Here is a 25,495-nt window from a genome sequence, read left to right as displayed (position 1 = left end):
ATCCCTTCTTCCAGTGGGTGTAGGAGGAGTCTCTTCCTCTCCTGGTGGGTAGGGGTCCAAGGTTCCCTTCTGATGTGCGCAAGCAGGTCCAATACTCTGATGGTTCTCCTCTTCCGGTGAGTGGAGGCAGAACTAGTACTGGGGCCTTGGCAGTCTCTGTGTGGGCTGGACCTCTGGGGTGGGACCCCCAGTGCGCAGTCCCCAGGCCTCAGGCGGCTCCGAGCAGGGCACTGGAAGCAAGAAATTTTTTTAAGACAGAGTCTTACATAGCTCAGGTTGGCCTGGAGCTTTCCTATGAGCTAAGGTCACCTTGGTGACCTTGAACTTCTGATCTTCCTACCTTTATATTCCAATGTTAAGATTTTAAGTGTAAGCCAGGCATGATGACAAACTCCTTTTACCTTTAACCCTAGTACTCAGGAGGCAGAGACAGGTGGATCCCTGAGTTCAAGGCCAGCCTGGTCTACAAATCGAGTCCCAGGCCAGTCAGGACCACACATTGAGATCCTATCTCAAACCAAACCAAACGAAATGAAACCAAGTGTTCACCAACATGTCCCATTTATGTGGTGTTGGGGATAGAATCCAAGGCTTCATGCATGTCAGGCAAGCACTCAACCAAACAAGCTACATGCCCAGCACTGGGAAAATATTTTGATGTGAGTTCTCATTATTGCAAGCATATGATCCAGAGACCTGGATATAAGAGTGCTTGTTAAAATGGGTAACTAACCCCTCCTTGGAAGTTAGTTTCATTAAGGAAGAGGGCATGCCCATAAAAATGTATTCTTTTAGCATAATAATTTAAAACATGTGTGTGTGTGTGTGTGTGCGCGCGCGCGAGCGTGCGCGTGCACATGCCATGGCACATGTGGAAGTCAAAGGACAACATTTAGGAGGTGGTTCTCTCTATCATGTGGGACCAGGGAACTGAACTTAGGTCATCAAGCTTAGCAGTAAACATCTTTTCCCAACTCTAAATTTATTATATTTTGGGGGAGGAGTTGGAAACATCATTTCTTGAGGTTGTAAGGTGAGTATGGGGGAGATGCTATGTTCTTTGAGGGCAGAAGCATGAAGGCAGCTCAGAATCACCATCATGACCCATACATATTCCCTGAGAGTATTCTGGAGATACCTGGATCTCCATTGTTGAAAAAGTGAAAGCTTAAAGAGCCCTACATGTGTCTATGAAGACCAAGAGAAGCATTGAACGCTGAGTATGACAGCATCTAGTTCAGTGCACACTTCCAAATTCCTTCCTTTCCTCCCTTCCCTGTTTTGGAGGTGGGTGGGCATGTAGGGATATGTTTGCGTATAGACACACATGTGTGTGCAGGTACATGCATATGGAGGCCAGAGGTCAATGTTGGGTATCTTCCTCAATTGCTTCACCAGATAGTTCAGTGTCTCTCACTGAACCTGGAGCCTATAGATTCCTCTTGACTGTCTAGCTGGCAAGTCCCAAGGACCCTCCCCTGCTCCAGCCTCCCCAGTGCTGGGATTCTAAGTCTCTGCACTTTACCAATCAAGTCATCCCTCCAGACACTTATTTCTTTTATTTTTCTTTTTTGAAGCAGGATCTCACTATGTAAACCAGGCTGTTCTGGAATTCTCTGTGTAGCCCAGATTAGTCTTGATCTCATAATCTTCCGTGCTACAATTTACTGAGTGCTGAAATTGCAGGTATACACCAGCACATCTACCTCTGTAAAAAAAATCTGTTCCTCACATGCAGAAAGTAAAAACAGGGCTGGGGGAGGCAGGTTGGTGGTGCGCATCCTGTGTGCATCATGTCTTGGCTTCTGTCTTCAACACTGCATGGAAATGGAAACTGAGAAAGATGAAACCAATGTCAGCATTTTATTTCATTTCGTTCAACATGTTCAAGTTAGTGTAGTCAACATTTAATCACCACGAGATTACTACTAATATACCGTACAGCTTTTTCATTTAAAATATGTACAGAGTGTATAGGTCTAACACATACTCCCTCCCTCCCTCTCCTTCTCTCTCTTCCCCTCCTTTATTACTTCCTTCTTTATTTCTCCTTCTTTCATCACTCTCTTTTTCTCTTTTTAAAAACAAGCAGACCTTTCTGTGAGAGCCTGCTCATCTCAGTGACTACATTTACTTTTGCCATAATCTGCTCCCCCCAAACCCATTATAACATACATAATTTCCTTACGTTACAAAAGGCTCATGAATTGCTGATAGCCAGGGGTGACATCTGAGTGGGTGGACAGAATTAGGTTCACAGGGAGATGAAAAATAGAATGGTGTAATCACTGATAAATTGAAAAATAAAAACACTACAGGCACATCAGAATAATGGCTACTTAGGTGACAGATCTCTGCAGGAGCCAGTTTCAAATGCAACTGCTTCATTCATTTTTAGGAGTCTTCTGAGAAATGCCTTGCTGTAAGAAATGAGGTATTAGTATATTGGAATGAAAGAGGGAAACATTTTCCACCATTGATCAGAAAGGCTGTATTTGAAATCAACCTCTTTGTCTTTGGTGTTTGTAGAAACGAAGCAGAAGCACTGTAATTCAGGGCTGGAGATGTAGCTCAGTTACTAGAGTTTCCTAGCATGCATGAAGTCCAGTGTTGCATGCCCATTACTGAATCAGTCAGGCATGGTGGTGTGTGCCTGTCACCCCAGAACTCGGGAGGTATAGGCAGGAGGATCAGAAGTTCATAGGGCGTCTTTGGCTACATAGGGCATTTCAGGCTAGCCTGGGTTATGTAAGACACAATAAATGTATTTCCAAAGCTGCACAATTCAAGCGCATACTTTTATTTATTTATTTATTTATTTATTTGTTTGTTTATTGTGCACAGTACATGTGTGCTTGTGCCATTGGCACAGTTTCTAGGGGGTCTGTTCTACCTTGCTGAGGGAAGGTCTTTCTCTTGCTGTTTTTTTTTTTTTTTTTTTTTTTTGGCCAGGCTACTCTCTTGCCTTGTCCTCTCAGTTCGCAGTAGGTGTTCTGGGATTACAGATGTGCATCTCACACTTGGATTTTATTTATTTATTTAAATAAAAACCAATCTTATTTTACATACCAATCCCAGTTCCTTCTCCCTCCCCTCCTCCCGTTCCCCCCACCAACCCCCAGCTGACCCCCATCCACTTCTCAGGGAGGGTGAGGCCTGTCATCAGGATCTTCAAAGTCTGTCACATCATTTGGAGCAGGGCCTAGCCCCTCCCCTGTGTGTCTAGGCTGAGAGAGTATCCCTCCTTAGGGAATGGGCTCCCAAAGTCTGTTCATACACTAGGGATAAATACTGGTTCCACTGTCAGAAGCCCCATAGATTGCCTAGGTCTCCTAACTGACACCCATATTCAGGGGGCCCATATTCTATGCTGGTTCCCCAGCTGTCAGTTCCCACTTGTTCAGGTTTCAGGTCAGCTGTTTCTGTGGGTATCTCTAGCATGGTCTTGACCACTTTGCTCATCACTCCTCCCTGTCTACAACTGGATTCCAGAAGTTTGGCTCAGTGCTTAGCTGAGGGTATCTGCTTCTGCTTCCAGCAGAAGCTGGGTAATGGATTTTTTATTGAAAATAGTTTTTTTTCATAAACTCTATTCTGATCACAGTTTCTCTTCCTTCATCTCCTCCCAGATTATTTCTACATCCCCATCCTTCTAACTCCACCCTTTCTTTAGAAAACAAACAGATCAGAATACAAACAAAAAACAAAGAAAAAGCATAAGAAACACACACACACACACACACACACACACACACGCAAAACAAACCCCATAAAAACACAAAATCAGAAACCATAATGTACGAGCAAGTGATTAGTGAAGTAAAAAATTCCAAACAATGCAATATGAGACAAAGAATCTCCAAAAATCCCATTGAGTTAATTTTGTGTTGGCCTTCTGCTATTGGGCATGGGACTACCCTTAAATGTAGTTTATATACCCAGTGAGGCTCCATTGGCTACCACTAATCTTTCCTTTGCAAATAGGTGTCAATTAGATATAGCTTCTTCATTAGAGATGGGGGCCCTTGCCCACTTTCTCACCTCGTTGCTGGGACTCCTTCTGGCATGGACCTGTGCAGGCCCAGTGCATGCTGCCACAGTCTCTGTGAGTTCGTATGCGCACCAGTCCTATTACATTTGAAAGACACTGCTTTCTTTTTTTAATTATTTTAATTTTAAATAGCTTGTTTTACATGTCAATCCCAGTTCCCTCTCCCTCCCCTCCTCCCTCACCCCCCACCATCCCCCTCAGCCTCCCACCCTATTGCCAATTCCTTCCACATAGGGGATATCTACAGTCAAGACACTGCTTTCTTAAAGCCACCCAATCCCTTTAGCTCTTACAATGTTTCCGCTTCCTCTTCTATGGGGAGGGGCTTGATGAGGACATCCCATTTAGATTTGAGTATTCCAAAATCTTTAACTCTCAGCATTGTCCAGTAGTCACATCTCTATTTTTAATAGGTTCTGGGAAATTAACTTCCAGCTATGAGGTTTGCATAGTGTTCTGGTTTTCTTTCTGTTGCTGTGAGAAAATACTCTGACCAAATGCAACTTAGGGAAAGAAAGGGTTTATTATAGCTTATAGGTTAGTCTATATACCGTTGAGGGACATCAAAGCAGGAACTCAAACAGGAACTTCAAGCTTGTTGACTGACCCACAGGTTCATACTTAACTAGCCTGTCTTTCTCTTTGTTTCTTTGTTTCTTTCTTTCTTCCTTCCTTCTTTCCTTTCTCTCTTTCTTCCTTCTCTCCCCTCTTTTGTCTTTCCTTCCTTCTTTCCTTCCTCTCTCCCTGTCTATCTGTTTGCCTTTTTTGTCTTTTTTATTACTTTATATTTTACATTCCAATTCCAGTTCCCCCTCCTTCTCTCCCTCCCTCCTCCTCCTCCTCTCTGTGTATGCATACTTGCATGTGCATACATGTGCTCTCCTGTTCATGTGTGTATACATGTGTGCGGAAGTCAAAGAACAGCTTTGAATGTCATTCCTTAGGCAATATCCATGTGCCCACTCCACCCCATTTTTAGACAAGGTCTCTCACTAAGGACAGAAGGCTAGCTGGCCAATGAGCCTTGGGAAGCTGCCTGTCTATGCTTCTCAAGCATGGGGATTACAAATGTGCCACTATGTTTTGCTTTTTAAACTTGGGTTCTGATGATTGAACTCAGGTCTTCATGCTTGCAAGGCACATGCTTTATCAACTGAGCCAGGTTCCAATGCACTAATTGTACTTTATGTTTCAATCTCTTTCTTTAGGAGCACCTCCCCCACCCCTTTTTTTGAGACAGGGTCTCGTGTATCCTCAGGCTGCTGTTGAGGATGATCTTTGAATTTCTGATTTTCCTGTCTTCTCTTTCCCACTGCTGAAATGATATCCAGTTTGATGCTGGGAATTGAACCCATGGCTTCATGCCCAAATGATCTAGCAATGGACTTATCTATATAGTTCTATGAGCCCATTTCATAAATCCCTAGCACCTTCTCAAGTTCCTGAATATACCTGATTTCTGTGGGGAATAAAGTTTAGGTTCAAGCTGACTCCTCAGCGATACATAGAAAGAATAGTCCAAATTATGTTTTCTTTCTTTTTTCATCCTTCATAATATAGTGCAAAGTTATTGAATGAGCAGCATCTTCTACAATTTAAATTTAATAATCAGAAGAAATTCTGGGACACAATAGCTATTCAAAGAGTATTTGTCGAGTGAATGAGAGCTTTTATTAGCAAGGAAATCTTCATTTCTGAGAACAAGACTGAATATTTTTTTTCTGGTATGCCAATCAAGGTCAATTTCAATCTTTATTTGGAACATCTGTTCCTTTTGGGATCGGTATCAGGTTTCTGAGTAGAGACAGAGCTCAAGTCAGCATAGCTGAAAAACTGAGAGTTGAACAGCCCCTAGGCAATGTTATTGTTATCGGACAAGTAAGCTAACCTTTCTGATCACCCTTTTACTGTGTAAGAGGAACATGTAAGCTAAGATAGTGTGAGGCCTAAAGAGGTGTTTAGTCTTTGCTGTTGAATCTTCACATAATATTTGTGAAACATAGGGTAGCTATTAAAAATACTATTGAGGGGGCTGGAGAAATGGCTCAGTGGTTAAGAATTTGGTTCCAAGCACCCACATCAGGCAGCTAACAACCACTTTCAACTCCAGCTTCCAGGGGATCTGGTGCCCTCTGTGGGCAGCTGCACACACGTAGCACACACTCACTCATACACAAATAAAAGTAATTTAAAGAGCCTTTAAAAATACTATTGATGTTTCTAAGGAAGGAAGAAGAATCCTGTGTCAGGGCACCATTGAAGTTTGTCACTGTTGTCCCTGACTATAGAGCTTGGAAACCATTAAGTATCAAGGCTCATGCAAGAGCAGTAAAAAAAAAGTGTGTAAATTTTGCATACATTTTTTATGTATTTGGATGGAAATAAGGTCATTTCAACAGTTTGTAGCTCAATAAATGTAAGAACATGCTCTGATTATCTATTTTTATACTATGTCATTAAAATCTACCCATGTTCCTGGGGCCAAAGGTTATTGAGTTGTTTTCTGTTTTCCCCCACCTCCTTCTTTTGAGACAGAATCTTTTGTATCCCTTGCTGACCTCCAGCTGGATAAGTAGCTGAGAATGGCCTTAAGCCTTAAACTTTTGACCCCTTCTGCCTCTACCTCTGGAGTGCCCAGGTTGTAGGATACCCTCCCTCCATCCCTCCCTTCCTCCTCCTTCTCTTCTTTCCCTCTTCTTTTCTGTGTGTGCTAAGGAACAAACATAGTGCTCCACATATGCTGAGCCACAGCCCTAGGCTCTGTTTAGCTTTTGTGATCCTTATTCCAGTTGTGTTAACAAAATGCCCAGAGTTTAATGAATGTTTGAGCAATGAGCGCAAGAAGAAATTCAATTTCTGAACTGCTATTTTGCCTGTTAATTGTAAATGAAGAACAAATCAAAGTCCCTGTGAAATTATTGTCTAAGATACATAATATTTGGGGAGTTATACTACACAAAAAGTGCTCGGCAATAAAATTTGTGTTTTTAAGCAAATTATGCCGTATTTGACTATCAGCATATCATTTATTAAGCAAAAAGAACCAGAAGAATCTAAGTTCTTGTTATACCAGATTGATGTCATAATTCAGTAATTTTTCTAGGTTGCTAGTTTCTTATAGAACTGTATAATTAGTATCTATTCCTTATTTTCTCCTCCATGCATGTAGCCCATGCTGGTCTCACACTCACTGTGTGGCCAAGGATGGCCTTGAACTCCTGATTTTCCTGTCTCCATGTCCCAAGTATTTAGATTCTAGGAGTGTACTAGATATGTGTAAGCAGCTGCCAAGCTCTACTGAAGGTATGGATATGTTGTTTGAACCAGATTTTTTCTTCTTATTGAGACAAGTATTAGAATTAAAAGCCAGTTACGACCAATGACCATGAGGACCTTCTTATGACATAGCAGCAAAAGAGATGATATAAGCCTCCTGGTAGCAAACAACTAGAATCTCTGGGTGATATGTAAGTAGCATCAATTCAAATATTCACTGAGTTTATATGAAAGTAAAGAATATCTGTAGGGGACAAAAATAAAGAGCAGCTGGGTAAGAGATGTGGCTCCGTTGGTAAAGTGCTTGCCTACCTTTCAGGAATCCTTGAGTTTGATACTCATCACCACATAAATCAACTGAGACACATCTGTAATCTCAGCCCTCTGGAGGGAGGCAGGTGGATGAGAAGTTCAAGGGCATCCTTGTTTACTTACAGACTTTTAAGTTCACCTGAGATGGCAGGAGGAATGGCAAGAGAGATCCATCAACTCCCAGGGTAGCAAATCCTAACTATAGAAACAATCCACGAAAATATAGTTATTATATATTATTAGAAATGACCAAAGCCAGGTGGTTATGGCACACGCCTTTAATCCCAGCATTCAGGAGACAGAGGCAGGTGGATCTCTGTGAGTTTGAGGCCAGCCTGGTCTACAGAGTGAGTTCTAGGATAGCCAAGGCTACACAGAGAAACAGTGTCTACAAAAACACAACACAACAAACAAACAAAATAAACAAATTTAAGCTTTGGGGAGCTAAGAGATGGAGAATGCCAGTACTATGACATCTGGGGCTTAAAGACCATGTAATGATAGGAACTGTTTATGGGAGAGATAAAAAATAGCAGAGACATTGTCAACGAAAATTTTATCAGAAAAATGATTATTAATTCTTACGGGAGAAACAAATTCTCTTAGACATTTGTAACTATAAACATGTTTTTTGTGTTTTAGATTTATTTTATTCTTTAAGCACTTATTATTATTATTATTGTTGTTGTTATTAGTGTGTATGTTTGTGTGTGTGTGTGTGTGTGTGTGTGTGTGTGTGTGTGTGTGTAGGGGTATGTGTATGTGTGAGTGCATGTACCCGGGAGGACCAGAATTCAATGGGACTGGAGCTGCAGTTGTTTTTGAGATACCTGATGTTAGCATTGGGAACTGAACTTAGATTCTCTGGAAGAGTAGTAAGTGATCTTAATCACTTAGCCATCTCACCAGACTTTGATTTTGACTTTATATTGCTTGTATGAAAAGGAAATCATCAATTTAAGAAATAGACAGGATATGTGTCCAGACTGATTTTTTTGGGACTTCCTGACAAGTACTGTCTGAAGGACTATAAGCAACATATCATTTTCATGGATAAGGAAATAATCCCACTGAACATTAACTAACAACTCAAAATAATCATTAGTAGCAACACACAAAGAGCAAGAATTAGCAGATACAACTATCAGCAAAATCATACCCCAAGAACTATACCCCCAAGAACTTCGGGTTGCAGAATCATTGGAACATTTTTTAATTACTTGCAAATTGCCACCGTGAAATATCTGATAGAAGCAATTTGAAGCAGGGAAGACTGATTTTGGCTCCCAGTCTCAAAGGGTTCATGGTGATGGAGAAAAGTAGGAGCAGCACAGTTCAAGTCACTGGTGGGATTCAAAAACACTAACACAATAGTGTCTGCTTACCCATGGGGAATGTGTTCTAAAGCCCCCGGTAGATGCTGGAAATCACAAGAAATACTGAAATTAATGTGTATATATACATAAATAATTTCTTTTTTCCTATTCCTACAAGCCTATGATAAAGTTTAACTGATAAATTAGGCACAGTAAGAGATGATTAATAATAATAATAAAATAGAACAATTATAAAAATATTCCATAATGAACATTGTGATGATGTGATTTCTCCCTAAATATGTTACTGTACTCTTTTAATTTAAAAAAAAATTTAGTTTTTGAGACATGGTCTCACTATGTAGTCCTGGCTGGTCTGGAACTCACTATATAGTCCAGACCGGCCTTCCAAGTGCTGGAGCTAAAGTTATATTCCTCCATACCTGGCTCATACTCTTAAAAATTTTGTTTTTATTATTTTAAATTATGTACATTGTGTCTGTTTCTGTAGGTGAGTTTGTGCCAGAAGTGAGCATTGGATCCCCTGGAGCTAGAGTTAGTTACAGTTGGTTGTGAGTCACTTGATGCGGGTTCTGAGAGCTGAACTTGGGCCCTCTGGATGAGCAGCAAGGGCTCTTAACCACAGAACCATTTCTCCAGCCCCATTATCCTAACTCTAGTGAAATGCCTCTGTCATGAGATGAAGTGAGGTGGATGGCATGTGCGTTTTGCTGTAGTGTTAGGCTATTTTGTCCCTTCTTCAAATCACAAGCCCTTAATACAGGGACAGGTGACTTTGATAACCAAGATAGTTGCAAAATGACTTATGGGTTAGTAGTGTATATAGCATGAATATTCTGTAAAAGGGGATTGCTCATGGTTCAAGTAGAATGCTGCATTAATTACTTGTGTCTTTCTTAAGGGTTGGCCATACAAACCTGATGTTCTGAATTTGGTTCCCCAGAATCTATGTAGCAAGCACTCCTATAGCAAGATGGGAAGTAGAGACAGGAGAATCACCAGGAAGCTTGTGGGTCAAATAGCTCCGAGTATACAGCAGAAACAATGAGAGAGATACCCTGCCTCAAAGCAGGGTGGAAGGGGAGTACCTGCTCCTGAAAGTTGTCCTCTGACTCCCACATGTGAACTATGCTCTAAATTCACATGTGCATCTCTCCTCTCTCTCTCTTACACACACACATAATAATAATAATAATGATGATGATAATAATAGTAAAGCAACTTAAGGCAGGAGAGTTTATTTTGGCTCAGACTTTGAGCACACATACAGTGGGGAAGGTATGGCAGCAGGAGCTCGAGGCAGCTGGTCACATCAGAAACAGCTGGAGGTGAATTCTGGTACTGAGCTCACTTTCCCTTTTTCATTCAGTTCAGCCCATGGGATGGCATCACCCACAGTCACAGTGGGGCTTCCCTCTTCCATTGAGCACTTCTGGAAACAGCTTCACAGATACATCCAGAGGTGTGTTTTCACGATGATTCTAAATCTTATCGCGTTGACGGTGACGATGAACTGTCACAGATGGAGTGGTATAGTACAAGATTCCATCAGGCTCCTCAGCAAGATGTGTACTTGGAAACTCGGAAGTTGTTTACTTCTGTAATCTTCCATTTAAATTTCTAGACCATGGTTGCGTGTAACTGAAGCCTTACAAAGAAAGCTGGCTAAGTGGGGACTGCCATAATCATTTTGTTACCTGTGTATGGCAGATAATATTTCTCAAAAATAGCCATCCCATGACAACTCCAAGGGAGTATGGGCATGCAATGATGGGCCACAGTCTGGAAGACCAGATGGCCACTGGATATTTGGGCATTTCTTTATTGGGTGGTAACATTACCAGATGGAGTGGCATGTCCCCTCTGAGAAAGAAACTTTCTATGACCGATAGGACCCAGAAAGATGGATGCTGTTGCTTGGGAGTTTTGGTGTTTTTTTCCAAAGCCAGTAGGCAGTCTACGGGACAATAACCAGTGTTTCATACCTGTGTGGCACAGAGCGCTGAGCTTTGAGTTACAGTTATTTATCTACTCGTTGGCATGGGGACAGTTTTATAGTTTTCGACATTTTTGGAGCTTTTTCCAGTAAACCTGGTTGTTCTGTGGGACTCCTGATTCCCATAAAAGAATGACAATTAGAACAGCAAAACATTGGTAAACAGGATAGCAAAGGGGTTGTAGGTCAGGAGACAACACACAGGCTAAGCACAGGAGAAATCTCTGGGGAGAGATTTCCTGTGGCTTAACCCAATAGTTCTCATTGACTTAGTTTGGCTTCTCTGGTGTGCGCTCTCTCTCTTTCTGACAGTTTGACATATCTCCTTGCTACCAAATCCCTTTGCTTCTACAGAAGATTAAAATTCCCTCTCAGGGAGCCAAAAAATGCCCATTAACCAAGATAAATTGTAGTTGTAAGCGTAAGTGTGACTCATTTGGTGTAAGCTTTCCAGGGAGGTGTCGTGAAAAACTGTCCGCAAAATTAATTTATGGAAAGGGCTAAATTTCTTTCAGCTGATTGTGTTTCCAGAGCTAAGACTTTGGAAAATGAGATCATGATTCTGCATGTGCTCTGTACAAGGCATTTTGCTCCCAACAAGACCTGCAAACAGAAAAAAACCCTGCTTCTGCTTCCAGACTGGAAATGAGCAGTAGTGGTTCTTATCTCGTGTCACAAAATTGACTGTTTTATGTGGTAGAATGGATTCAGATTTGAACTCTTCAAGTCTTATTCTTTAACATGGAATTGACTGCTCCTTGAGATTTCTACCAGCTGAGCAATTATTTATGTTGGCAAGACATCACAGTTCAACTAAGCACCAAGATTCAGGCAACAAGGTGAGACACACAAAAGAACATTTGACTGAGAGTCGCAACTTTGACTTCTAGGCCCAGCGTGGCCATCAGGTAACTAGGGATGTTTGTGGTCTTTGTGTTTCAGTAAGAATAAACGTGACCTTGTGAATACACTGTACTTACTTTCCTAGCCTGTCTGAGCTCTACTGACTTATTTAGCACACTATTTTCAAGTTAAAAGTCTGCAAAACATTTAGTGAAGCAAATCACTATGGGGCTACAGATGTGACTCAGCAGTTAAGAGCACTCGGTATTCTTCAACAGGACCCAAGTTCTGTCCCTAGCATCTATATGGAGGCTTATAACAGTCTGTAACTCTAGTTCCAGGGGACCTAATGCCCTCTTCCAGCCTCCACAGGTACCACTTGCACTCATGTGTGCAGTCACATATAGTCACACACACAAACATATAAAATCACTATATGAATGTGCTTTAATGTTGCTAGTGGCAACCAACACTACTCAAACATCTGACTCAGTTTTCCCAAGTGACAGTTTTCTCCCTGTGTGTTAAGAGTAATCAAAGTAGTGGTATGGAATCATATATCAATGTATATGCATTTGAATGTCCATTTCTTGGAACACTATGAGTTTCAAATGACATGGCTACAAAATGTTCTCATTTCTGTCCTGTTGCTGTTATAGACATCATGATCAAAGGCATCTGGGGAAGGAAAGGGTTTATTGCTGCTTATACTTCCAGGGCACAGTCAGTCCATCACTGAGGGAAATTAGGTCAGGAACTCAAGAGGGAACTGAACATTGGAGTAAGGAATTCTGCTTACAGGCTTTCTATATGGCTCATGCTCAGCTAGCTTTATTATACAACCTAGGCCCACCAGCCAAGGGATGATGCTACCCACATTCAAGGCCATCTCTCTGAGACATGGCAACAAGTCAAGTCAATCGAGGCAATTCCTCAATTGAGGCTCCTTTGCCCCAGGTGACTCTTGGTTGTGTCAAGTTGACAAAACACTAAACAGTGCAGGGGCTAAAGACATGATTCAGTGATTAAAATAATTTGCTGCTTTTGCTGAGTATTACTTTAACTATGTACAGGCGTGTTACATTTGTTTATGCTGCATCTGTTTAACGATGTAAAGATGTGTTGCCTTGCCTGCCTAAGGCACCTGGTTGATCTAACAAAAAAGCAGAATGGCCAATAGCTAGGCAGTAGAGGGATAGGCAGGGATGGTTTGCAGAGAGAATCAGTAGGAGGAGGAATCTAGGCTGGGGGAGAATATGAGAGAGAATGAGGTAGAAAGAGAGGGAGACACTCAGGGCTAGCCAGTCAGGCAGCAAGACATGGAGTAGAACATGCAGAATCAAAGAAAGGCAAAAAAGCCCTGAGGCAAAACATAGAAACAGGTTAAGTTATAAGAACTAGTGGTATGAGCATATGATAAGGCTTAGCATTCATAACTAATTATAAGTCTTTGTGTCATGGCTTGGGAGCTGGTTGGTGGCAGAAAGAAAGCCTGATACAGCTGCTCTTGCAGAAGACCTGGGTTCGATTTCCAGAACTTACATGGCATCTCACGATTGCCTGTAACTCTATTTCTGGGGGATTCAATGCCCTCTTCTGGCCTCTGTGGGCATAAGGCAATATGCAGTGCACATACATGCATGAAAGCAAACAGTCACACACAGAAAATAAAAAATACAAATTAAAAAACTGTTAACCAACACAAGTCACATGTGGTGTTTTGAAGAAGACCCCTCACCAAGAGGCACATGTATTTGAATGTTTAGTTACCAGGGTGCAGAACTGTTTGGAAGGATTAGAAAGATTAGGAGGTGTGGTCTTGTTGGAGGAAGTGTGTCACTATGGGTAGGCTTTGAGGTTTCAAAAGTCCAGGCTAGACCCAGTGGCTCTCTCTTGGCCTGCAGATGAGGATGTAGCTCTCAGCTACTGTCCCAGCACCAGGCATGTGGTCATGCTCCCTGCCATGATGTTAATGGACTAAACCTCTGAAATTGTAAGCAAGTCCCCCAATTAAATACTTTCTGTTACAAGAATTGCCTTGGTCATTTTGCCTCTGCACAGAAATAGAACACTGACTAAGACATCATATAATGGCTAATATTGTCAACTTGACAAGATCTATAATGATATAGGAAACAAGTCTCTATACATGTCTGTGAGGGAGATTCTAGACCCATCCTGAATGTAGGGGGCATCACTGGGGTCCCAGACTGAAGAAAAGAAGCAAGTGAGTGAGCACCAGGATTTAGCATTTATTCTCTGCTTTCTGACTTTGAATGTAGCCACCTCATGGCCCTGCTGCCATGTCTTCTCTGCTGCCATGGACTGTACCACTAACCGTGGACCCCCATAAACTCTTCCTTCCTCCACTTTTTTTCCTTTCTTGAGACAGGGTCTCACTATGTTGCTCTGTGTCCTAGAACTCACTATGTAGACCAAGCTGCCCTGGACTCACAGGGATCCACCTACCTCTGACTTCCAAGTGCTGGGATAAAAGGTGTGTGACGTTATGTCTGCAAACTCTTCTTCTTCTTCTTCTTCTTCTTCTTCTTCTTCTTCTTCTTCTTCTTCTTCTTCTTCTTCTTCTTCTTCTTCTTCTTCTTCTTCTTCTTCTTCTCCTTCTATGTAGCTCTGGCTGTCCTGGAACTCACTCTGTAGACCAGGATGACCTCAAAGTCACAGAGATCCACCTGCCTCTGCCTCCTGAGTGCTGGGATTAAAGGCATGCACCACTTCGGCCTGGCATATCTTCCTTTCTTTAGTTGCCTTTGTCAGGCATTTTATGTTAGCAGCAATGAGAAAAGCAATTAATACGGCTGACTATTGAGTTGGTCAGATAACTCTCCTAAAATTAAATGGATGAAGCTAAATAGTAATTTATAACTCAAATAGCAACAGAAAAATCTCACCTGCTTGGAGACCCTGTGATAATGCACCCAAACACAGAATCCTTCCTCAGAACTGGGGAAATTCCATCAGCACTGGCAAATGGGTGGAAGGGATTTGCTAGCTTCCTAGGGACAGGGAGAAGTTGTCATGAAATGCAGGCAGAGAGAACATAAACAGTAGATTCCAGGAACCTTATTAAAATCATCAGCATACAGCTAGCCTTTTATTTAAATGGAGGACTGATGTCTTCGACGTCATCTATTAGAGCTGAAAAAGTGGTTTTACATTTTCCTCATCTTCAGGAAAAATTTTCCTCATCTTTGTTGGATGTCTCTGTGTCAGACCCAGGAAGAATCATTGGCAAGTGTATATCATCAATACTCATATTTTAGAGATTTATCTTTTTATTATTTATAGATGTGCCTGTGTCTGTGCATGTTCATATGGGTACCTGTGGAAGTCATAAAAGGGTATTGGATCCCTTAGAATTGGAGTTATAGGCAGTTGTGAGCTGACTGACATGAATACTGGGAACTGAACTCATGTCCTCGAGCAGAACAGCAAATGGTCTTAACTGTTGTGACATCTTTCCAGTTCCAATACTCTCATTTTAGAAACCAGAAAAATGAGGCTCAGGGTGTTCAAGAACTCACCCCAGGATTAATCTGGACAAGTGATTCTGTCTCCAAAAATATTTACATTATGATTCAAAACAGTAGCAAAATGACAGTTATAAAGTAGCAACAAAAATAATTTTATTGTTGGGGATCACCCCAACATGAGGAACTGTATTAAAGGTTGAGAACACTGATTTAGACAATCCCTCACTGAGATTTCCTTCTCAGGTGAGTCTAGATTCTCTAAATGACAATTAAAGCTTACTGTTGTAGACATGAATGTGGGGAAGGGACTTGCAGGGAGGAGAGGTCAGGAGTGACAGGGGTTGGAGAGAGATATCAGTGCAGTGTTGAGAGTGAACAAAATGTATTACCCACATGTATGAAACTGTCAAAGGATATATTTAGTCAGTTTAAAACAAAAACCAAACCAAAGAACAAAGTCATACCAGGGTTATACATGAGGGTAGTAGGCAGCCATGCCAGGGAGCCTGACTCTTCAGCTATTTTCTTTGCTTCCAGATGGCCTTGCTTTCAGGGACTACTGAATCAACCTTTAGTGAACACTTGCTTAAATAAACTCTTCAGGCTGGCTTTGAGGCTTGGAAATGGTTTATTTCGGTCTGGAAGACAAGATAGAGGAATGTGAAGCCTTGCCAAGCATAATCAGATCCAGGAGGCTTTGCCCACTTTCCACAACAGCAGTCTTCTTAATGGTCTTGACCCTTTTGGAATTAACCTTCATTTTAAAGCTTATGCTCCATTAGCCATCCTACCTTTCCTCATGCTCACCCTTTTGTTTCCAGAGCATCTGCTCCACTGCCTCATTAGCTCAACTTCTTTTTCCTGCCCCTGGGGCTTTAAATCCTTTGCCGTTCAGGGGAAGACTCCAGATTTCATTGTTTCCACATCTTCCCTCTGTTCTAACATGCTACTGTTTTCAACCACCACCCTGGCTTTCATCTCTTGCTGGCACTACCCAGAAGGACACTGTAATCGTTGCTTTGCTCATCTTTCCACCTAGGTTGTTGAGGACTCCTGAACGAGAATGTCCAAGTTCAGAGACTTACAGCAAAAGGCAAATTGAGAATTCTCAAGTACTACTCTAGTTATTTTGCACTGTAGTACTTTTGTGACACAGGACCTCACTGTGTAGCATGATTGTAACCTTTGAGCTTGCAATCCTTCTGTCTTCATTTCCCAAGTCCCAGGGTTACAGGCATCCCCAGTAAACTACTAGAATTGATGGGTACAAGGCTGGAGAGATGGCTTAGTGGTTAAGAGTACTGGAATTGTGGCACCACCTGTAAGTCCAGTTCCAGGGGATCCTTTTTTTCCCTATATTTATACGATAGCCTTTTCTTTAAGTTGAAAACCATTTATTTTTTAATTTTGTGTGTGTGTGTGTGTTCTCTCATTTATGCTATGGTGCATGTGTGGAATTCAGGGGTTAACTTGTGGCAGCTGGGTCTTTCCTTCCTCTATGTGAGTCCCGAGTATTGAACTCAGGTCGTTAGGCTTGGGGGCATGCACTTTCCCCCACTTAGCCACTGCTCACTTTTCCATGCCAATCACTTCCCATGTGCTCTTAAGCATCTTCTTCCCCATCTCCACTGGAATGATGATATTTCTCGATATTTTTCTTATGTGTTCAATTTGGCTCCTTCCCTGTGGCCTTTTAAGATACTAAAGTTGCTGTTATCTCAAAAAAAAAGAAAGAAAAAGAAAAAGCCTATAACAAGTCTTGGCAGACCTCTAAATCACTGTTAGCTATCGCATTTCCCATAGAACAGCCTAAACTTGCTGTATGTGTTTCTTCCCTCTTAAAGACTCTTAAGCCCAGTTCAATCTTATTTCCTCTTCCTCTCACTCTATAATGACTTTCATCAAAGTCACCAATGGCTTCATCAGCCGCTCACGCCAATGGGTTCTTTTCAACCCTTGGATTGCTCACCCAGCTCAAGCCTTCTGTGTATGTCCTGTCTGGCCTTTAAACTCAGTCCTTTATTTATTCTTGAAGACTTTGCTTCTGTTTCCATGGTCCCAAGCCAGGGTTGTCTATATTTCTCCTGATAGCAATAAGGGCCGAGGAAGTTGGATATATTCCTAGATGGAATGGTAGAGTCATGGTAGGTTATTGTTTAAGGTATAATATATGTGTTAGAACCAGACCGTGCTAGATTCCTAGCATATGGCAGTTGTTGCTATTATTTATTTTTAAATTGTTGGTGGTGTCTTTCTGTTTAGCCTCTCGGTGAATGCATGCATCTCAGGAGGCAGGGGGTACCTATAACTCATCAGTTACTTGGACTTCTTGGCTATATATCTTTTAGACTAATGACTGATGACAGGCTGGCTGTTGGGATGTTTTACAATCCCAGGGGAAGAGAAAGGAAGGAGGTGGCCACAAATGGTTAAGACTGGATTATTTTTGGCTTAGAGGAACTTGGGATCAGAGTCTATTTTATTTGGAATTATAAGAGATAACAAAGAAATATCACCTGTTTCTTATTCAAAATGTCCAATCAGCAGTAACCTTTTTTGTGAAAGATAATTACCTAGCTCCTGGAATCTGGTGCAGGGTGTAGGGGGACACTGAGCTGTTGGAGAAGAAATGTAATGCAGATTTCCAGTGTAGGCATGTCCTCTGCTGACTGTAGAGCCAGAAGACAAAGATTCCTGTGTAGACAAAATATAGATTATATGATCTGAAGAAGGGCAATTGAGGAACTTCAGATTTTACAGTGGCCAGAGACTAAAGAGGAAACATATTTGTCTTTAACCCCAGCACTTGGGAGGCCAAGGGAGGAAAATTGACATGAGTTTGAGGACAGTCCAGGCTACATTGTGTCAGGTCAGCTTGGGATACAGAGGAAGCCCAGTCTCAAACAAAGCAAAAAAGTAAACAAGGAAATCAAAAACAAAAGAGAAAGACTCTGAGAAGCACTGAAATAAATTTATTTTGAGAATGTTTCTTCCCAAATGTATCAACTAAAGAGCAAAATGTGAAACTTCAGTTGTAAAGTTCATTCTTGTAGTTTTGGCAGCATGATTTTTCCCCTGAGGCTTTTTAATTTTTTTTGGAGTCTTCTGCATTAACTGTGGATCTTGGATGTGTTTTCAAATAATTGGCTTAAAGAATCATAGACTGTTATTTACTTAAGTGACTAAATTGGCTGTCTAGATAGTAACTCATTTCATATACAAATACGTATTTTTATGCAAATGAGACAAAATTCGATAGGAAGGTATTTGTGACATAATGCATCAGAGAAAAGTTATAAGTATTCACTGACTTCTTTTCTTTGAACAAATTATTATGTGTGTGTGTGTGGGTGGTGGTGGTATGTGCACATGAGTACAGTGCCCAAGAGGCCAGAAGAGGACATCAGATACCCTGGAGCTGGGGCTATAGGAGGCTGTGAGTTACCTAAGTGGGTACTGAGAACTGAATTTGGGTCCTCTGCAAGAGCAGTGTGTACTCTTACGCTGAGACATCTCTCCAATCCCAAGTTTCAGCTTCTTGCTGCTACATCATTCATTTCTATCAGTTTTCTCAGTCTGTGGGGTGTGGCCCCCTTGGCAAATATTTACATTATGATTCATAACAGTAGCAAAATTAGAGTTATGAAGTAGCAAGGAAAATAATTTTATGGTTGAGGGTCACCACAACATGAGAAACTGTATTAAAGGGTCTCAGCATTGGGAAAGTAGAGAACCAGTGGTTTATACCATTTGTTAATAGTGGGACTACATGTATCAAGGCATTCTTTTTCTTATTTTCATTACTTTCTGTATCACATATAAGCAAACTTCAAAGAGAACCTTCTTGTAGACTTTCATTCTACCCATCTCTGTGTTTTGCCTTCTAAGCTTCCCTCCACTAGACTTCCTAATTCTGCCTTCTCTTATCTTCATGCAATCCAAAGATTATAAGTCTTGAAAAATACTTTATCTTAAAAATTATTTTGTTAAATTTTATTTATATATGTATGTGTGTTTTGCCTGCATGTATGTCTGTGTACCATGTGTATATAGAGCCAGAGGAAGCCAGAAGAGGGTGTTGAATTCCTAGGACTGGAAGTACACGTGGTTGGGAGCTGCCTTGTGGGTGCTGGGAGCTCAGCCATGATCCTCTGGAAGAGCAACCAGTGCTATTAACCACAAAACAATCATTCCATGACCTCTAGAAAATACTTTAATGCTTTGTTACTCCAAGCATTTTTCCCCATCTCTGTTAATGACTGAATCTCCCCACTTTAAAATCTCTGTGTGTGTGTGTGTGTGTGTGTGTGTGTGTGTGTGTGTGTGTGTGTGTGTGTGTGTGTGTGACTTGGTTGGAAGCAGATATGTCACTAGGGGAGGGCTTTGAGGTTTCAAAAGGCCATGCCATTCCTGCCTCCCTCCCCTCTCCCCACGTGCTCCCAATTTGTTCAGGGGTTCTTGACCCTTTCCCCTTCTTCGGGGAACCATGTGTTTCTCTCTTAGGGTTCTCCTTGTTTCCTAGTTTCTTTGGTGGTGTGGATTGTAGGCTGGTAATCCTTTGCTCTATGTCTAAAATCCATATATGAGTGAGTATCTACCCTGCTTCTCTTTCTATGACTGGGTTACCTCACTCAGGATGGTTTCTTCCAGTTCCATCCATTTGTCTGTGAATTTCAAGATTCCATTTTTTTCTGCTGAGCAATACTCCATTGTGTAAATGAATCACATTTTCTTCATCCTTTCTTCGGCAGAGGGGCATTTAGGTCGCTTCCAGGTTCTGGCTATTACAAACAATGCTTCTATGAACATAGTTGAACAGATGTCCTTGATGTATGAATGTGCATCTTTTGCATATATGACTAAGAGTGGAACTGCTGGATCTTGAGGTAGACTGATTTCCATTTTCCTGAGAAACCACCGATTTGATTTCCAAAGTGGTCGTACAAGTTTGCACTCCCACCAGTAATGGAGGAGTGTTCCTCTTTCTCCACATCCTCTACATCATAGACTGTCATTGGTGTTTTTGCTTTTAGTTATTCTGGCCATTGTAAGATGGTATCTCAGAGTTGTTTTGAGTTGCATTTCCCTGATGGCTAAGGATATTGATTATTTCCTTAAGTGTCTTTCAGTCATTTTAGATTCCTCTATTGAGAATTCTCTATTTAGTTCTGTACCCCACTTTTTAACTGAATTTTTGGTGTTTTGGTGGCTAGTTTCTTGAGTTCATTGTATATTTTGGAAATCATCCCTCTGTCAGATGTGTGAAGCCAGTATAGGTTTAAAGAGAAGTCTGGCACTAGGGAAATGTTCAGAGATCCACAAGGATGACCCCAACTAAGAATCTAGGCAATAGTGGAGAGATGTCTTTGATGCCCTTCCCCTATAATGACTACCTTAATTGCCATCCTAGAGCCTTCATCCAGTAGCTGATCAAAGAAGATGTAGGCACCCACAGCTAAGCACTGAGCCATACTCATGGAACCCAGTTGTAGAGAGAGAGGAGGGATGAGCAAAGGAGCCAAGACCATGCTGGAGAAACCCACAGAAACAGTTGGCCTGACCTAGTGAGAGCATGGAGACCCCAGTCATAAAGCTGGGGAATGAGCACTGGATTGAACCAAGGCCTCTGAATGTGGGTGCCAGCTAGGAGGTCTGGGTAGTCTATGGGTCCTCTGGCAGTGGAACAGCATTTAGCCCTAGTGCACAAATGGACTTTGGGAGCCCACGCCACATAGAGGGATACTCTCTCAGTCCAGATACATGAAAGAGGGCGTAGGCCCTCCCCCCAAATGATTTAGCAGACTTTGATGATCCCCCATGGAAGGCCTCACTATGCCTGGGGAGTGGGTGGGGTGTGGTCTGGGGGTTTGGGGGCTCATGGTAGGATGGGAGGGCAAGGGAATGGGGGATTGATATGTAAAATAAGATTATTTCTAAAATAATAAATAAAAGTTACAAAACTAGTTCATTATTACTATCTAAAGTCGTCCTACCACAAGGTCTCCTGAGCAAATTGGGAGCGTGGGGAGGGGGGAGAGGGGATGCAGAAGAAAGAGGAGGGGAGAAGAGGAGGGGGGGAGGAGAACATGAAGAAAAGAGACACCTTAATAGAGGGAGCCATTATAGGTTTAAAGAGAAATCTGCAACTAGGGAAATGTCTACAGATCCACAAGGATGGCCCCAATTAAGAATCTAAGCAATAGTGCCTTAAGTGCCCTTCCCCTATAATGAAACTGATAACTACCTTAGATGCCATCTTAGAGCCTTCATCCAGCAGCTTATAGAAGCAGAAGCAGAGATCCAAAGCTAAGCACTGAGATGAACTCCTGGAATCCAGTTGCAGAGAGGGAGGAGGGATAAGTAAAGGGGTCAAGACCATGCTGGGGAAACCCACAGAAACAGCTGACTTGAGCAAGTGGGAGCTCATGGACCCCAGACAGACAGCTTGGGAACCTGTATGAGACCAAACCAGGCCTCCTGAACATGGGTGTCAGTTAGGCTTGGGCAGGCTGTGGGGCCTCTGGCAATGGAAACGGTATTTATCCCTAGTGTACAAATGGACTTTGGGATCCCATTCCCTCCTGGAGGGATACTCTCTCAGCCTAGATACATGGGGGTGGGCCTAGGTCTTGTCCCAAATGATGTGGCAGACTGTGATGATCCCCCATGGAAGGTCTCACTCTCCCTGAGGAGTGGATGGGGTGGGATAGGGGGTTAGTTGGGGACAGGGTAGGAGGGGAGGGAGAGGTAACTGGGATTGATATTTATAATATAAAATAAAGTGGCCCTGCCATGTCATAGAGGTTAGAATGTAGTTCTCTTAACTATTACTTAGTGTCCATTGATCAACCTCTCTCCATCCCTTCTTGCCCTGACTCCTCAGCCTCTAGGAACTATGGGTATACTTCCAATATCAATAAGATTAACTCTTCAAAATATTCTTAAACTTAACTATTTTGTTTGTGTGTGTGTGCACTCAGTGCCACACAGTGCATGCGGAGGTTAGAGGACAACATATGGGAGTCAGCTCTCTCCTTCTACCACTAGGGTATGAAGGATGGAACTTCAGGTTGTCAGCTTTGGTGACTGGTTGAGCTATCTTGTTGCCCAGAAACTAATTTTTTTATATTCAAACTGTGAATGGTAGCATGTTATACTCAGCTTTGATGTTCTATCAGTTCCAGCTATATTATTGTAAGTGGTAGTATATCTTCGTTTTGTTTTTTTTAAATTCAGATACATTTTACTATGATCATAATACTGCATACATCAATCCGAACTTGTGTTTATTTGGGTTCACTTATGCCATCACATGATAAAAACCAAAGCAATAAAGCCGGCAATCACCATTCAATAAACACACTTGATTTATGTTTTACAAAATAGTACATTTATGACTAAACTTCTAAAAAGTTCAGCATGAATAGGTACACCATTACATTTTTATGAAGAAATATACATCTCTGTCACTATATAAGGAAACACACACACACACACCACATATGTAAAGATATGTATTGCATTCAGTAAGCTTATGTCCATAAATAAGATAATTTCTGGGGCCAGTGAGGTTCTTGAGTGGTTAAAGGTGCTTGCTAACAAGCCTGAGTTCCAGCTCCAGGGCCTACATGGTAGGAGAGAACTGACTCCTGAAGTTGCTCTCTGACATTCATGTGTGTGCCATGACACATGCATGTCTACATACTTACGAATAAACATATGTGTATGCAATAAATAAAATTTAAAGTGTAATTAACTGTAATTTCAGATCAAAAGACTTCAAAACAAGTGAAGTCTACTTCTGTTGGGCAATTCCCTATTATTTTAGTGTTTCTACACCCCATGGGGGAGATAGTATATAAAGAAAACCTTGTAACTGCAGTAAGGACATCTAAAGCCCTTTTTATAAATAGCGAATATCACAGTCTTAGTTTACTTTAATTTCTTTAAAAGATCCATTCATCTTGTTTTCCTGGTGAAATGATTAGGGAGAAAAATTAAGTTCAGTGCTTTAAAAGATTCTGTAGACTTGTGCAAAAGGAAAAGGAAAAAGAATTTTTTATAAAAGAAGGAAAGAAAAATGTTCCAAATCTCAGTTACTCGGCCTCACAGTTCTTTGTTATCATTTGACATTAACCCGGAATGGATTCAGAAACCCTCAAGAATAGGATGCTGATATCTGTGTTGAAGTGGTCAGTGTCATCCTGCTTATCTGTTTCTGTCCAGGTCTCTGGTGGTACAGGATGATCACTGGGTCAAAGTCTAAGGTGATCTAAAGACAAAATTTATTGTGCACACTACAATTTCTATCTTGGTCACCTTGTTCTGGGAGATGCTGGGTACCAGCTTCTCAGGCTTGGTGCAGCAGTCCTTCTTGTATAACAAGTTCACTGGGTCACCCACTGGTGTTTTCTTCCAGGAAATGTTCTGACAAACTGTTTTTCCCAACAGACCTTACCCTGTTGATGACTTTCATGCTGATCATTCTGGAAGAAGACCTGGAGGGAGAGAGCTTCCCTGGAGCCTGGGTCACCACTGATGTCTGCTAAGCTGGCTTCACGTGGCATTGGGTATGTTGACCTTCTCACTACAGTCTCAACAATTCTTTTTGGAGAATGCAGCATTTTGTCTGGGAAACGTGGTACCTCATTATGGTTTTGCTTTGTGTTCCCCTGATTATTAGTGATGTGGAATATATTTTCATATAGTAGTATGCCTTTGGAGAAGCATCTGTTTAGGTTTAGTGCTTAGTTTTTTTGACTGGGTTGTTTGTTTTTCTTTTACTACTGAGTTTTTTTTATACTTACTTTTATTTCTGTGAGGGTGGGTGCCTGTGGAGACCATAATAGGTGCTTGGCTACCTTGGAGCTGGAGTTACAGGTAGTTGTGGACAGCCTGACATGGGTTCTGGGAACCCAAGCCCAGTCCTCTGAAAGAGCAGCAAGTGTTCTTAACTGCTGAGCCATCTCTCCAGCTCTAACTGTTGAGGGTTTCTTTCTTTGTTATTTGCTTTTTGAGTTATTTGTATAGCCTCATGAACTACTTGTATTACTTATGGTATATACATATTTTCTTCCATTCCACAAGGAATCTTTTCAATCTGTTTTTTTACTGGGTTCATCATCCCCTTTAAAAACTTTCTTTCAGATTTATTTATCTGATTTTATATGTATGAGTGTCTGGCCAGTGTGTGTGTGTGTGTGTGTGTGTGTGTGTGTGTGTGTGTGTGTGTGTGTGCAGCATCTGTGTGTAGTGTCTGTGTAGATCAGAAGAAATTGAATCCTCTGGAACCCGAGTTTTAGATGGCTGTGAACTACTATGTGAGTTCTGGGAACTGAACCTGAGTCTTATGCAAGAGTAACAAGTGCTACTAATCACTGTAGCCTGGTTTATTGTGTCTTAGTCATACCCTTTGGAGATGCTATTTCCCCAGGCTGGAAGGAATTCCCTTGTCTTTTTTTGGAGAATAATGCATAAAGGCCTCAGCCTTACTTTCATCCATTTCCTACCTCAAAAAGCATGACAACTCCCCTAATATAGGAGGCTTTACTTGGTGTGATAAATTTGGAGGCTAGGAACCATATCCCAATAGCCTCCCAAACAGGAAGCATATTATGTTGTGTTCAATATGTGTTTAACCACTGTCAGAAGAAATGATATGAACATAGCACTTCTCCATTTGAGGTGTAACACTTTGTGCTGTTTAGCCCCATGTGGTAGACCAACATGATGAGAGCATTCTATTTGTTGCATAAACTCTGTTTTTCAAAGACACAATGCTACACTTGCTGTGTACACAATGACAAAATTGGTGGTGCAATTTTTACATCCTATCAATGTCTTCAAAGTCTCAGCCTTCTGCTGCTGTGTTGGAGGGCCTAGAGATTCCATTTCCTAACAGACTAGTAAACCACATACAGCTCTCAGAGTAGGGGTGAGTGATAGAGCTTGTAACCATGCTGTCTTTAGCTGTATTGGAATGGAGATCACTTGTTGAATTTTATATATCTATCCTCCTTCTCACATTCTGTTCTTCCCTTCCTATTTCTCTACCATCCACATATTTCTTTCTCTCCTTCTTCCCTTTGTCTGTGTTTTAATCAGCTTTGTGTTTCTGTAATGAAATGCCTAAGATAATCAATTTAAAAAGGCAAAAACTTTGCATTGTCGTAGTTACAGTGTTTTTGGT

At 41.5% G+C, this 25,495-nt stretch overlaps 1 pseudogene; it reads right to left on the bottom strand.

The window, feature by feature from the left end:
• Positions 1-23,412: 23,412 nt before the first annotated feature.
• On the bottom strand, positions 23,413-23,782 carry LOC110341655 (annotated as a pseudogene).
• Between the last annotated feature and the right edge of the window lie 1,713 nt (positions 23,783-25,495).

This window comes from Mesocricetus auratus, unplaced genomic scaffold (genome assembly GCF_017639785.1).
Source record: "Mesocricetus auratus isolate SY011 unplaced genomic scaffold, BCM_Maur_2.0 Super-Scaffold_100003, whole genome shotgun sequence".
Lineage (NCBI taxonomy): Eukaryota > Metazoa > Chordata > Mammalia > Rodentia > Cricetidae > Mesocricetus > Mesocricetus auratus.
This window is presented reverse-complemented; position numbering and strand designations above follow the sequence as displayed.